Below are 14,826 nucleotides of genomic sequence, written 5' to 3'. Positions count from 1 at the left end.
GGATGATAATAAAATTTTGTTACATGCTAATCATTCAATTTTGCAAAAATTGAAAAATCCCTTATTTTGGGAACACAGCCGTATTGTTTAATTATTGATTTCGAGATGTCGCCCCCCCCCCCCAAACTTGTATAATATATCAAACACAATATTCATTTATGTTTTTATATGGAACCTTCTTGCAAAAAAGTCGAAAGAATCTTGGAGAGAGTCCAAGTAGTCTGTCAGAAGATCCAGGGAAGTTTGAAAAGCGTGCTAGTTAAACAATCCTGCAAAACTTTCAGTGCTCAATAACTCTTTAAAAATGTTGTTTACGTGATCTTGTCAAAAGTCGATCGTTTTTGAATTTATAAACGCGACGTACATAAGTTTCTCTTTACCGCAGTCTTGCATGGAGTTATTTTTCCAACTATTGTTATGTTTAGCCTTTATTTACTAACCCATCAATGAGTCAAATTAATGTCGAGCGAAATTTTTCTCTCAAGATTAGGGTAAATAGATTAGAATGACTTAGAATGCCTTCGTTTTACTTAATAGTTTAAGTAGAAAACGCTTCGCATATTATCTTCAAGGGAACTCCTCTGGTTAAATAAAGTAAAAATAGAAATTTTCTAAAATGGAGTCAATATAGTTTCGTATGAATTTTGCTGTTTCAACTCTAATTAATATCTAAAAAAGTGGCGATGCACCCGAATTGAGGTGGTAGCGGAACAAGAAAGCATTTCAAGGACTTCATTAAGCATTGGCGTAAATGTCTTGTAACCAGTTAAATTAGTTAAAATGACAGAGAGAGACAAAAATAGAGAGAGAGAGAGAGAGAGAGAGAGAGAGAGAGAGTTATATCAAATTTTTGCCCATAAATAAAAAAGTAAAATTATCTTCTTATGCAATTCCTGACATTTTTCTGACAGAATGAAAAACGCAAAAACTTACTATTTTATTAGGTATTAAGCAACAATGTACAATTGTGCTAATGGATAAGTGAACATAGAAAGAAGCTTATGGACTTATAAGAAAACATAGGAAATGATCATAATAAATTTTTAATATCCATATGATATGTACTAAAGCACTTACTTTTACGATTCTTAATAATTTCAATCATTAAGACCGGTCCGGCAATTAACAAAAACGTAAAAATTTAATACAGCCACTAATAAAACAAAAGAAATATTTTATTAAGGAGTAATGCTACCTCGTCAGCAGCAAAAGTATGGATCGTATTATCGAATTTATTGAAACAATTATTTTCACGCATATTTCTACATCTTTTTAAGCACTTAAGTATGTGCTTTAATAGTTATTTGGAAAATAAAATGGCCGCACCGTAATTTTTGATAAGAAAATTTAATTTTTCTTAGAAGATTGACTTACTTGATTGGGCTCTATGTACAGTGTACAATGCTTCTATTATTCGCAAAAAATTTGACAAAGCTCAGGTGCATTCTAATTATCTGTTAAATGGCGTCGAAATTAAATTACATAACTTGAAATGATAGAAAACTAGAATCTTACCTATAAACGATTGATATCAGTCGGTAAAGAACGTTTATGTCCTAAACTTGCCCTTAAACGGTATAAACATTTGTAATCACACCATGCACTGCCAAGTTTCCTAATAATTAAGAGGAAACGTTGGAGGCTATGTTTTTATTTGATACTCTTTGATGTAATTGAAAAACGAGTATGATCATCCTACAATAGCCAGACATAACAAATCACTCGAACCGGTCTGGTAATACTATTGACAGGTCGATCAATGTATGACATTTTATGACATTTTGTCCATTAGTTAACAAGTTGCAATTGTTTTAGTGACACTACTCTGCCAGTTGCTGCTCACTCGGTTGATTGCCGATTTACTTCTGGACTGTAGCGATGATACCAGGTTTGCTTCATTGTCACTTAGCGGATGAAGAATCCTAAATAGCGCTGCAGAACGCTCTGGATCATGTACACGTTACTTTCAGGAGTCAGGAAACTTGCCACCCATTACGGACAGTGTTTCCAACTATTTATATGAACGGTCATATGGGTGGGGCCCAAAAAGGTGGCCAATTCAAACGAAATCCTTGTTTGTATTGCGATTTTTTCAAAAGCAGAGCTTGCATGAGGACTGATCATTAAAATGATCCGATCTTATTCATTTTTACCGGCGTTTGTACTTCGGTCACACCGCGTCAGTACACAAAATTTCGTCATAATATCGTAAAAATTGCAAAGTGTAAATTTAACCCTAAACCATATGGACAGAAATCAGGCAAACAGGTAACCAAAATTGAGCAAAGACCTTTTTAATAGAGAGAAGCAAGTTTCAAAGCAAACTTAACCGCCCATAAATTCAAAAGCCATAAAATGTAACCGCTCCAAAGACTGGCGCAAGACATGCTCAACGAAGCCATATCTAAAAATAGTGTGTAAAGATGGCCTATTGACATGTTAACAAGAAATTAGGAATGTATATTATAAATTTTTATATATTGGTTAGAGGTCAAGGACGAGACGTAGATTGCTCATTGAGATTAGAATCTGTAATTTATTTATTGTTTTCTGAGCTCACATTTTCATAGCTAATGAAAAATTGAAAAGGAACTACATTTTGGTTAAAATGCATATAAACCTGAATAACTGAATTGTAATAAGAACAATGGAAACATTTTGCAACATCTACAGGTAATACATGCGTTATCCATTTATCCGATTGCTTATTGTTTTATAATTAATATTCAAGCGAAGGTGAAAATGTCAATCAAGTGCCACACTCGTCTGTATACGAGAAAAGCAATGTATCGCCATCAGTAGGTTATTGGAATCGTCAATGCAAATATATGCTCATTGCTATACGGCAATGCGTATCGAACTGTTGCAAAATCAATGAACTTACGCATGCACTGCACAATATTACAATACTAACCGATACAAAATACCGATACATTTGTGGACAATTTTTCCATGGATCCATGTGTAGCCAAATCTGTTATCTGAAGTGTTGTGCTCTTGCATTTCATTTACAATATTTGCATATTATTCGAATGACAAATTCACGTGCATATGCATACGTATATGTATCACTTGTGTTGCACGCAGGAAAGAAATTATTCGCATTTAGAAATCGTTTTATACATGTACATATATATATATATATACTATTTCATGGAAATAAGGCCAATACTAGCTACTAGCTATTCACATGTGAATTGAAAACGTATGCAAAGATATTACACTCAAGAGTACATGATTGTGCCTTCAACCAACCAATACCACAATTTTATCAATTATATTCTAACAACACTTGTGCGATGCGATATATTCATATATATATATACATATATATATATATATATATATATATATAATATTTTTATGTGACCAATCAATCAGAGAACGTCCCCCTTATCCGGCGGAACGCGGTGACGGTGAGAACGAAAGAAATACATACGAAAATGATGGCCGCAACCTAGTGATTGGGTGTGTGCCAGTAAGATCAGTAAGGATTATTGCCTACACTGACTGACTAAGCATTCACTACAGCTACGAACGAAGTAAACACTAGAGTACTGAGATTTGAAACCTCGAACAATTACTTGGTAGACTCGATTCTTGCCTGTTCAGCTATTCCGGGGATAAGTTATTAGTGCGTATTTGTTTTTAATTACCCCCATCTTTTGAGATATTTTTAAAAAAACCTTACTACACTGATATGTTTTATTGGTTGAAAGAAAACAAAAACAAACCAATTTTTCGGAGAAATCGAGCAAAAATTTTACCTACTGGCTGGTTACTTACTACTGTTATAATAAATGAATATGAAAAATTTTGAATTGAATGAAAAAAGTTTTTGATGTATAAATTTTCCTAATTGAAATCAAAATTAAAAAAAAGAAACAAAAAAAAAAAAAAAAAATATATATATAGTAGGGTCTAACTCTAGCAAATTGTTGTTTTACTCCGACTTGTAAATGGCGTATCGCACAATTTACAATTATTAATGATAAGATGAAGAGAGAAATCGTACGTCTTAGCATGTGGACAATTGATTATTCATGGCATTAATAATGGACGGATTCAAGGTATACCTATGTATATTTTATATATAGATATGTATATTTCTTTTTTCCTTTTCTTTTTTTAGAGAATAGAACCTGTTGTTAAACTATACCTGAAATTAATGAATTGAAAAAGTGATAAAGAAATGCTCGTGTGTTTACATATAATACTTTTAATGACGTGAATTTATTTATTCAAATTTTTTGTGTACAATTTCGTTGCATATACATTGAAGCAAAGTAATTATGTTATGAAAGAAGTGACCGAATCTGAAAAGTTTCACTTAATTGGGTTGCAAGTGAAAAATGATATCTGTGGCCTATAACATATTATTACATGGAAATTAAATTGAAAACTACATTAAAAATGAGTTTGCTAGAGAATCCTAGAACTGCTCCCCTATTACGTTGTCAAATAAATTGATTACTTTTTTTTATTGCACTCACATAAATGACTTACTTTATGCTTACCCGATATTCATATTTTCATTAAGAAGTCTGCCATACTGCAAATGCTGCAATACTGCAGTAGAATCCGTCAATCCACTTTAATATTTATAGTTAATAAAACTCATTCAATATGCAATAATTTTTATGAACAATTTGCATTTTCAAACGGTTCATTTTACACTTTTATAACGAAAGAGATAAAAAGTTTACGGGAAACTTTGCTAAGATAGAGGCGGAAGAGTTTTATGCTATGAATAAATAAATTCTCGTCTGCGCAACTTAATGTTTACATGTTTATAAGCTCTTTATACAAATATACAAAAATTTACAAAATTATTGGCACAATTTGCTATATATATATATATTTTTTTTTTCTTTTTCTTTTTAGGTAAATGATTATTGATTAAATAATAAGATGTTGTTGTTCCTTTTATGAATTGTAAAGGAGTTCCGTACGACTGAAGGAAAATCTATTCAGTACCTACAAGTCTTGGGTTTGAACTTAAACACAATGATTGCGATTATGAACGTAATGATAGGGGAGCCAGGAAGCTATGCATCCATAAATAATGAATAGTAATTATTTGTACCAAGTTTTAGATTATTATCTACAGTAGGCTGCAAATTATCGCCAGGAATGTATATAACTCTGATTATTATAACTTGTGCCACCTGCCGTGCAAAGGTATATTGAGTTTGTGTGGAAGTATAGAACATCCAAAAAGACTTCAGGTAGGCTGCCCATCTTTTGTCTGTCCGTCTTTAAATTTGTGCTCAGTCTTACAGATAGATACTTTTAAAAATATTTTGATGATGCACCGATGGTACAACGAAGTCGATGAAGGCGAAAGAAAATGGCTCGGACCAAAAGATTTTTTCCAACAATTTACCATTTCGCATAAATAGCCGAACAAATAAGAATCGCGATTACTAAGTCGATTTCGCCGGATTCAAATCTCAGGTACGGTAGGGAGTTGAGTTCGGCCGTAGTTATAGCATATGGCTACTAGATCGCTGCCTTCCTTCCTATGTATTTCTGTACTTTCTGTACTTCCTTCCGTCCATCATCGTATTGCACGAATAGGAGTCATTCCCTGAGCGATTGGTCACATAAGAATAAAAAAATTATTTTCAAAAATTGTTATATGAAAAATTATAGGACGTTGTGAATAACAAGTCTATTAAGTGAATGTACATGGCTTAATGTTCGGTCTCGGCCGACAATAATGTCTTTATATTTTTTTTCGTTTGGTCTTCAGAATATTAAGCACTTTTCTTCATCACGTCTCTTTTCAAAGCTAAATAGTGACCATTGTTTACAAAAATTTATATGGTCAGTTATAGGTTTATATCACCTTAAGATCTCTCACATTAAATTAATAGACGGCGAGGCAGTATCGAACTGCGCGTTATGGTTAACTGTCCTCTACCAATTGAGGATATATTATAATCCTTTTTTGTACAGTATCTAAAACATATTTCTTCATCTTGTAAATGAACTAAAAAGACTAACATTATTATTGCTTAGCTTCGATGGTAGATATAAAGTTAAATTCTTAGAAAATTTTTCTCTTCATTAATCTAAACGAACGTTTAAAGTACACACAATGTGTCTTTAATTATAATTGTATTGGAAATATATTTAACCTGTTAATTAAGTACAGAAAGATAAAGATTTTGTTGGGTAAATGCCAATTAAAAAGTTATTAAAAAATCGCCTCACTTTGAAACAGCATTGAAAACAGAGAAGCACTTAGTCTTTCCTTTCAATAATCAATTAAATGTTAGCAACAACACACAACAACTGTTGCATCACAAAACATAACGTATTCGAAAGAAACGTGATGATGCGTAATTATGGGAAATTGTAAAAATAAGACGTACACACGACAAAACGTTATTAACTATGAAATAGGAAGTCAATGACTCGCAATCAACGAACGGGAATCAAACAATGTTAAGCGTCAACAATAATTTGAAATGTTTGCATAAATGTGTTGCTGCCAAAGATTGTTACTTAGAAGAAAAACAGTCATTTGTCACAAATATATCTGACCATTTGAAAAACTCACACTACACAGTGTTATCTATATATATATAAAAAAAAAAAAAAACCCACAAGTTCAAAGTTCAATAAAAGAAAAAAAAAAAGCAAAAGAATTAAATAAATAAATAGATAAAGTTCAAGAAATATACAACATATGATAAATAAAATTTAAAATTCCACGGATAATTAAGTTAATTTCTTGCTTCCAAGTATTTTCTTTTATTCAATTTCATCTTTCAGATCCCGTGCATATAGTATCCGGAATTTATAATTCTATATATATACGCAAAACAAAAAACATTCGAATTTTGTTTGATTGAAATATTATTTTGCGCGAAATTTTTAACAATAATTATCACTTAGGGGAGCGTTCAAAATGCTCTTTCATCTTTAGCTAAATCATACACATTATGTGCCGAAATATGGAAAATATGGTGCAGAATAGTCATCGTGATCGTAAAAATTAGGCACATTATGTTATTGACCAGCATCAAATTCCGAATTGATCTACGCATTTTCTTCCGTCATTCCGGCCAAGTGTTGATTGCCTGTGGTAAAGATATTCCTGATAGAAATGCATATATCGTCTTCAAATATGGCAACAACTTTGGAAGTTCTTGCACGCTGGTTGGTGTGGAAAGCGGATCAAATCAAAGGTCAAAGGCAAAAGGCAAAATAAATGTGATTTTTTGCTCGTTACAACAAAGCGGCGACAATAAAAACTAACACATTCCATATTGAACTGGTTGTGGGTAAAGAAAATTCTGTCACAACCGAACGTCATTTTCTTACTTGTTTAACATATTTTGCCTTTCGTTTATGACGCGCACGAGATGTTGAATAGGCAATGTCGTCCCTATTAATAAAAATTGTTTATATGAAAGGACTTTTGCAGAGAATTGAAGTTTCAAAGGACAACTGAGACTGAGATCTTACCTCGACCAACTCTCTGTAAGGGACTTAAAGATTGTAAGCATGTCATTGGAATTATTATGCGATGGACAGTAATATCAAACCAAAGAAGAATATCTAAAATCATTAGACGTTTATCGTTGAATGACTTGCTAATATTTAGAAGGGATCGAAAAGAAATTAGATATCGTACGAATTGAAGCGATTTTTCGGCACCAACGCTCTTCCATACGCTGGCCGAAATCTGGGTAAAACTACGATCAATCGGGAGACAATATTTGAAGTAATCGAAGCCACTTGTCCCCATTGAAATCATTCAAAATTAATCTATTCTTCCATCTATAAATATACTGCAAAATAGTTCCGGTCAAGTGACCACAGCGTGAAAGAAGAAAGAAGAAAAATATTTTACAAATTTAATAGATCAGTGTAAGTTCACGAGCTGAGAGCGAACTCCGGCTCAAAGTGGACATAACCTTTTGGTCTGCTTTGTATTTGTTTAATATTTATACTCATAGTCTCGCAAGTCTCGATTGAAGACGTCATGACATTTCTATGCTCTTTTCAAGAATGCGGAAGAAAAACAAGCAAATATTTCTGAAGGTTTTATCTTTTCTGTACCCACACGCAAACAGTTTAAAATTCGAATTCGGTTTAAAAATTCGAATCAGTTGCAGTTAGCAAAAAGCGTCAACACTCATATAACAATTGTTATATTACATAGGAGCGACTGCCGTTGAGAAATTGTGCGAATACATCAGTGGCATTCTATTGCTTTATTTTGTTCTTCTTCGGCTAATATTGCAATGAATGTTCCTGCGTGTGTGTCTATTAAATAGTGATGAAACTCTTTTTCTACGCTTCAAGGAGAGTATAACTGTTTACGTGTTTCATATGCATTCATTCTTTCTGTCGTATCTTCATATTGAAATTTCCTAGAAATTAGTCAAAGAATTGTAAAACTTTGCGACAAAATGGTAGCCAGGCTTTGTGAATGACAATATTATAACGACGTAATGGTCAAACGATGGTAAACTACATCCGGTAACGATTTCTGCTTCATAGGATTGCAAATTCGTCACGCAACATAAGTTGCTCCGTCTTAACCGTACGATGACTGGCTCCATTCTTTACTATTAAGAACGAATGCGAGTGAAAAGCGCAATTAAGTAGAAGAAGCTATTGTCTTCCATTCCGAGATCGCCAATTTATGCGCCATTTTAATGCCTGAATAAAAGTTGATAGAGCTTAGCTGGGATGCCTTGACCGAACTAAGCGAATATTTTATATAACTGATTTTTATTTCCTATTATTATTATATAATCGGGATATAGTATGTTTTATTTTGTTAAATGTGAGAACAAATTTGATAAAAATGAACAACAAAGAACATTAAAAATCTAAAAACGAAAAAAATGTTTTTCTTCAGATTGTTATGAAGATAAAGATGCCAAAGAAACTCTCAAAACAATTTATAAAAAAATATTTATTCATATGTTGATAATGATATATCTTCCCGATAAAAATGTAGAGTTTAATGAAAGAAATGCGGAAAGAAAGAAGTTTGCCAAATATTCCAAGGAGTATTTCATTTTATACCTTGTAACGGCATGTTACTTACAGCTAAATCTATATGTGATTATATTTACATTTTGTCAATTATTCGATGCCATATAATTAATTCTCCATACAATAGGAATCGCAGAATAAGTTGAAAAAGGTCGACTTTCGTTTATCTACACATCGTCACCGTAGTCAAAGCATATCGATTGAATTCTCGATAACAATCAAAAAATGCCAATTACAGTTAAATAAAGCTAAGCTAACAAGAGGAGAAAAACCAAAACTAAGACAAAATATTCTTGAATTAATTTCTTTTGCTTTATTTTCTTTCTATTTTTCATTTATCTGAGGTATTATTTCTGCTTACAGGATAGCATAAAGTAAAGGTGTAGAGAGGTGCAGAGGGTTTGCCAAAGGCAGCGTCATAAAAATATTTTTTGCTTTATAGGCTTTATAGGAAGTTTACATATAAAGTGATTTTCAAAGGAATTTTCACTGCCAAGAAAATATTGCCTAACTGCCGGAAAGCGTACGATAACAACCATTATTCATCCATGCTGAAGGGAATGTCTTCCAGCCATCCATCCGTTCGTCGAAAATTTAGGGCTTTGTTTACGCAATTTAAAGTTAGAGATTTTTATGAAGAAGGTGCTCGGGTCTGTCACAGACCTAAAAATTAAAGCAGCAGTAGCACATCCCGGTACTTGACGGAGGTCTCATGTCTTCTAACGCGCTTTGTCGAAATTTAATTTTTAAAAATTCTTCAATGCCCACCAAAAACTTTTTTTGTTTTTTTTTTTGTTTCTTATATATCGCCAATTACTCAGGAGATGCCCCCTGGACGTGAAAGACGGCGACGGGCGGAAGAACGTAAAGAAAGAATGGGAAAGGAAACTGGTCGCAGCCTAGTGAGTGTTAAGCCTATACAGATTATAGCCACGGTCAAAATAAACTCTACCGCACTTTAGTGGTTGCTTTAGCTAGAAAGCAAATCTTATTTCTTTCGAAATTTCTAGATTGATGCATAATAATAGCAGTTTTTTGATTACAAACGATACGATCGGCCTAACATAACTCGTTGAGTTGTGAGTGAAAAAGCCATTTAATAAAATGACAAGAAAACATACTGATTATATGTACATTTTGCCAAAATATATATATATATATATATATATATATGTGTATATGTAATGCTGTAATCGTATAAAACGTGCACACAGTTAAAAAGCTCACAACACAAGCCCAATTTATGTCAACAATTTGTCAGTTTGCTTAGGACTAGGCTACGGTCAGTTGATGCTCTAATACCATTAAAACCATAAACACTATTGTTTCTGTTAACTGCATTTGCTGTTTTGTGTATTGTATCTTAGTTTTAAGATAAACTTTAAAACTCTATATAAAATGCTTGATTTTATGACCCAAAGCAATGACAGTTGTCAGGTATAGTAAACTTATATAACTGATGTTTTTCTTTCCTTGATGTTTTTTTTACTTTATTTTTGTTTTTTTTTTTTTTTCTTTGCTTATTTTTGTTTTTCGTTTTATGGCACACGCGATGCGCACGTTTACAATCAAATGAACAGTATGTCCCCAACCAAATATAAATTTGCCATAGTTACAAAAATACAAAAGTATTAGATCGGGACAATTTGTTTAAAAGTGATTTATAATAAAATGAAAACAAAGGAAAAGAATACTGCTACAGGTGAATAATGTGATAGAAGAATTTGTAACAGTTATGTATAATCATTGTACATGCATATATACAAAAAAGTAGAGAGAATAATAATAAATAAAGCGTTCTTATGGTGTTTATAATAAAACTCTCTAAACACGCATGAATTTATTAAATCAATAAAAAATTATTTAGTTAAATAAAGTCGTGCGAGAAAAGTTATTAATATACTTATATATATGCATATATATATATATATATATATATATATATATGTATATATATACAAATGTATAAAAACGTTATATTTATATATGTATATATATATATATATATATTTTATTGAATGCTTTGCCGGTCGTTAACCATTTGTTCTTGTTTTTTTTTTTTTTTTTTTTTTTTTTTTTTTTTTTTTTTTTTTTTTTGCGTTTTTGACTTTCAGTTAAAGAGTTCAGATAGTTGAACGAAAAAATCATTTCACGTCAAGTGTATTAGGTGTAAAAACTAATTCTCTACATATTGCTGATAAAATTCCATTTCATTGGTAACATATTTTTTTATAAGGCTTTATAACCGACACGTTCACCATTATTATTTAGGGTCTGTCGTTTCGCATCGCTTGGGCTATGGATGATCGCGTGATAACAACTTTGTGATATCGTCATTTTCAACTTGTATCAGTTGCTGATCTGCTAAATATAACTGCATCGATTTGAACAAATGGCAATCAGAGGTAGATAATACGCCACAATCTTTACTAAGAAGACACTATTACTCTTATCTGAGAAGAATAAAGTTTTCGATACTTTTAATTTTGCCTCTTTACTCGAATCACAACAATGTCGATGGATTAACATTTATTTACAATTCATAATTCAAACTAAACTAAGCAAATTTTGTAATTGCAAAAACGATACGAGCGTACAAGTCCCGAAGAGAGGTAAAGTAGTGTAAGAAGATATATTGTTTTCGTGCAACAAGCTAGAGCACTATCTGCCCGTAATTCGACCGTGACGCAAATGACGCATAACATTTAACAGGATTCGGTATTGACATGTTGTTATGCATTCATTGTTTTGGCCAACGTAAAAATCTCGTAGTACACAAGATCCAGATAATTGCAGAATATTTAGTTCTATTACTTTTTGATCATAATTTCATTTCTGCTAGAGAGAGATACAAACTAAAAAAGGAAGAAAGGGAGAGAGACAAAAAGAAATAGAAAAAGAGAAAGACAAAAGAAAAGAGGGATCGGAGGAAGGAACTGCTTGACTATTTCTGCTCGCGTGCTTTGTCCTAATAAGAAAGACGATTATGCTTCAAGAAAAAGTAATTTAAGTCCATATACTAGGGTTACTAGAGATAGACATGACTTGCATTCACCTATGACAGGAATTGTGCGAGAGGCAAGGCAAAGTTATTCTCTTTTCAAGGAAAATGAGTATGGTTTTCTTTTCACAGGCGGAATTCTCGGCGGAACATAAAATGAATATATACATATATATATATATATATATATATATATATATATTAAGAAGCAAAGCGACAAATATCAATTTGCAAATGCAAGCTGGATCTGCTGTTTAACAGACAAAAAACTACATTTATAATTGGCTGATATAGAAGTACCGTTGTTTTATTGCATATATACGAATGTCTTAAGCAGGAAATAGCAAAATCAATATATCATTATGTGCTGGAACCGAAGAAAAGAAAAACCCATAAATTCACACTATAACTATGCAATCGGATTTCCTTGAATTAATTTCTTTCGTTTCAGACTTTTATTTATTTCATTCATCACACAGTTCTGACGCATTTACGCCAGCGCGCGAGAACAATAAGCTGTAAAAGAAAGGGCCTATTATTCAACAAGTATTTACAAAAGTGAAAATTGCTTGTATTTGTTTAGGTTTGTATCTTAGCTAAAGACCATAAACTGTTTATGCTTAACTGCGAGTAAAGGAAAAACGGATAAAATAGTTCAAAAAATTAAATAATTTTTAGGATACATATTCATAAAAAGAAAAACTGCGACTTATGTCATAATCATAAAAGCGAAAATGTTAAATTATTGCTACTAACTATCATGAGGTGTGTGTGTGTGCATACAGATGCTGAAGGACTGCGTTGTGCAAGTCACGTTTAACAAAATTTCAAAGAAATGTAAGCATATTTCGGGTTTTTCATATGTCGTTTCAAAAATCGTTTAAAGTTATCGAAAAAAAAAGAACATAATATCATGGCAATATCGTCCCACTAAATCATTCCATATGTACATATATCAAACCAATTGTTATTTCCCTAAAAGGTTTTATATAATAATATACTTTGCATGTCGTGATTTCTTTCCAAACACTACAGTATCTCTTAGCAGAGGCAAGAAGATGCGCTACGCATAGTTGATTCACTTCATGCCGGCAAATATTTTTATCACTTTTTCGTCAATGTTTAGAAATGACTTCATTGGAAGTGTTGCCCCCATTTCTTGATTGGAACCCCCCCCCCCCCCTCCCCCCCTCCGATTTCTAGATTGGATCCGTTCAAGATTCGAACCATTATATAAGGAATAGGTTAGATCGCTGAGAAAATATTATTTTGAGATTAGAAGCAAAAAAAGGGTCAATCTTTCCATTACTTTAACTAAATTGCATTTTACTTCCATTGCGGAATCTATCTATTATGCCCAAACTAAATAAATTACGCGAAAGGGTCGATAATATGTTATACATTGTTTTTTAATAAAAGGAAAGCTTTATGTTAAAAAAATGTAACATATGATGATGACATGTAAGTGTTGCCACTATTGACGGATTTATATGATTTTTAGATGGTGCCAACCTTTAAGCCAAATGTTGTCAAATTTCGTAACATTCCGACCATTAGTTTACAAGTAACGGTTATTCTAATGCCGTAATGTTGTTGTAAGACAGAGAAAAAATTGAAATTTCATATCCAACGTAACTAAGAGAACTTGAACCTGTAAACTGAAAATCGCAACTAAAAAAAAATCATTTGGATATGTTCACAGTCATCGTACATTTCTCTCTGGCATCCTATGAAGCTATTGAACGATGTGTTACATTGGAAAAAGGCAAAAAAACGAAGTAAACTTCCATACTCTATAGCATGGAGCGAGTTGTGGTTGATTTTTTCCATTTGTGTGGGATATATTTTGTTTTGACCTTGATGTAGTTGATGAGTAATGAGTAAAAAAGTGAAACATCAGATACGTTCTTAGCTTATGCTTCATTCTAGGCTCCATCTTTTTTTTCTTTTTTTTTTTTTTGTAGGCCGTTTAGGCCACTCTTCTGTTTGTCTCACACATTATACAAAAGGACAGACAGACGGACAGATTGATCCGTTTATATTAAAAAAAAATTACTAAATTATATATATACTTCATGTATAGGACAAACAATATTCCCCTTCAGATGTTGCATTTGTTTTATGATTGATATAATGGGAATTAATTCAATTAGCTAATAAGATATAAAGCAGTTCGTTAACCACTTTATATGCATATCTATAAAATTTTTATAAGTTGAGCTTTTACACTACATATTCATTGTACTTGAACTTAATATGAATTGTGAGACAACAACTACTTCTTATGCTCTTGGCATTGGTTAACCGATTAAAGGTCAATGTATTGACAACTAGGAGTAACGTTCACATGAATGAATTTCAATTACTTAACTAAATTGCATAAAAAGTCAACAGATTTGATTTATAATTATGTTATTCAAAATTCAAAATAATAATAATAATAATAATAATAATAACAACAACAGCAGCAACAATGAAAACAACATAAGCAACAAATAAATATGACGATTAATATGGTACGCGATAAACGAATTGCTATAAATTTATGCTTAAACCCAATACATATGTTCTTGTGCCAACATTTCATGCAAAAGTTTGTATCTATAGCTGCTTGTATTGATATAAGTGACACAATTTTCATTTACTGCTGCGTAAAGAGTTAAGCAAAAAAAAAAAAAAAAAAACGAAAACAGTCTAAAACATGCTACCAGTCGCAGACAATATACGATTTAATAATAAACTCATTGACTGAAATCGTTGACAGTTTTGCACCGAAAGGGAAGTTAAACGTGTTGATTATT

This window comes from Glossina fuscipes, unplaced genomic scaffold (assembly GCF_014805625.2).
Source record: "Glossina fuscipes isolate IAEA_lab_2018 unplaced genomic scaffold, Yale_Gfus_2 0, whole genome shotgun sequence".
NCBI classification, from domain to species: Eukaryota; Metazoa; Arthropoda; class Insecta; order Diptera; family Glossinidae; genus Glossina; species Glossina fuscipes.
Note: the sequence above shows the minus strand (reverse complement) of the source record.